The sequence below is a fragment of the Tamandua tetradactyla genome, chromosome 4 (genome assembly GCF_023851605.1).
Source record: "Tamandua tetradactyla isolate mTamTet1 chromosome 4, mTamTet1.pri, whole genome shotgun sequence".
NCBI classification, from domain to species: domain Eukaryota; kingdom Metazoa; phylum Chordata; class Mammalia; order Pilosa; family Myrmecophagidae; genus Tamandua; species Tamandua tetradactyla.
Window position 1 is genome coordinate 95,105,513 of NC_135330.1, and position 2,202 is coordinate 95,107,714.

The following is a 2,202-nucleotide window of genomic DNA, read 5'->3' on the forward strand; positions in this document are numbered from 1 at the left end:
GCTTTCCTGCCCAAGAGCTTGGACTCATATCCTCTGAATTGTCAAAAGATAGAAGAATAGTTTTCAGAGTAGTCTGTGACTGGCTGCAATTTGTGAGCTGAGTTCCCCTTGGCACTTAACTCAGCTACAGAGGACTCATTGCCCCTAACTGACAGTTGTCCTTAATTTCTTCTCACTGGAGAGGACTGACAGTGCACAACTCTCTTGAAGAAAGCCTTCACCCCAGACCTTCATTCATAGACCAATGGCCTTTGCAACATCCCTGGCAGAACTCCAGTTAGGAGCCAGATGTCCCATCTGCCTGGATTTCCTGACAGATCCTGTTACCATCGAATGTGGGCACAACTTCTGCCACTCTTGCATCCAGCAGACCCGGGAGAATATACAGGACAGGCCCCCTTGCCCAGTCTGTAGGCACCAATGCCAAGACTGGCACTTCAGAAGCAATGCCCAGTTGGGAAAGATGAGTGAAATTGTGAAGCTCCTCCACATCACTAGAGGCAAGAGGAAGAGTCAGGAAGAGACACGTTTGTGCAAGCAGCACAGTCAGTTCTTGACCCTTTTCTGTGAGGAAGATAAAGAGGTGCTGTGTCCCCTGTGTGCTCAATCCCCTGGCCACCAGGGTCACCACATGAGGCCAATAAAGGAGGCTGCCTCTCACCGTAGGAAAAGACTTCACAGTTACATTATGTCCCTGAGGAAACAAGTAGCAGACCTGGAAAAGCTAACAGCCATGCATGACAGAAATATATCAGAACTGAGAGAGAAGGTAGAAACCAAGAGGCAGAAATTATTATCTGAATTTGAGCACCTTAATCACATATTAGAACGTGAGCAAGAGGCACTTCTTTCAAGGTTAGCTGATGAAGAGAAGAAAATTCAGTGTAAACTCAATGAAAACATAGCATCATTTTCAGAGTATATCTCCACATCCAAAATTTTGCAAAAAGAGGTTGCAGAGAAGAGTGTGATGTCAGAAGTGAAATTACTGGCAGACATCAAGAGTATCCACCATAGGTATCAAAGCCTTAAATCTCCAGTCCATCATTCCTTCCAGTTAAGGAAAGAAGGACTGAGCCTTCCCCTGCAGTACTCAGCTCTGCAGAAAATTAAACACAAATTTACAGAAGATGTCATCCTTGATCCTGAAACAGCACATCTGAATCTGCTTGTCTCTGAGGATAAAAAGTCTGTGATATTTGTGAAGAAAAAGCAAAGACTTCAACCTAATCCAAAGAGATTTATGATTGATCTGGCTGTACTGGGTTCTGAAGGATTTGATTCTGGCAGACATTATTGGGAGGTCCAAGTGGATGACAAGCCTGAATGGGCTGTGGGGGTTTGTAAAGATTCCCTTTCCAGGAAGGGACAGGGACTCCTGTCAGGACAGAAGAGAGGCTGGACAATCCATCTGTTGGATGGAGTCTATGTTGCAGAAGGCACTGCTCCAGTAACTATTCCATTAACAGAAAGGCCCAGAGGAATTGGCATTTATCTGGACTACGAGTTGGGTGAAATTACATTTTACAGTTTGAATGAAAGGTCTCATATCCATACCTTTACTGATAGATTTTCTGAAATACTCAAGCCTTACTTCCGTACTGGACATGATTCTAAACCTCTTACTATCTGTGCAGTAACAGATGATGAATGAGAAACTACCTGTATGGCTGTGTCACTGCTGCATTGTCTTCCTGTAATTTGTGGAGAGTAGGGAGAACAGTGCACCACTACCTATGAATTTAGCACTAAAAACATTTTAAAAATGCTTCTATGACTGAAACACAAAGTTGTTTCAGCTAATCATTGTTTCAATGGATGTTGTTGGAACTACAGATCTTTTGGGTACAGCAGTGTAAATGGTTTCTGGAATTGCAATATTAGAGTGCACAGAACTCTTGCTTTTCACCTCCAATAAATACATTGTGGGTATGATTACATGTGTTCTGAACTTACACATTTATCTGTTTTAAAAGTATCTTAAAATTGTGGAAAGAATTTGAACAGACAATTCCCTGTGAATCTCTCAGGTTTTTGTACATCTTGTAAAAGGAGAAGCTGACTGATATACCCTATCTTTTCAAGGTTGATCACACTGGGAGCAGTCTTGTAATGTGGATAAAGTACTTCCATCTGGAGCAAAGAGCAAGTTTGTTTATTGTAGTGTAAAATAAAAATTATTTCCCCCCTCCAAAGCAAATG

General features: G+C 42.3%; 1 pseudogene; it reads left to right on the plus strand.

Annotated features, from left to right (window-relative positions):
* Window positions 1-244: 244 nt before the first annotated feature.
* On the plus strand, window positions 245-1,654 carry LOC143680413 (tripartite motif-containing protein 75 pseudogene; annotated as a pseudogene).
* Window positions 1,655-2,202: the final 548 nt, after the last annotated feature.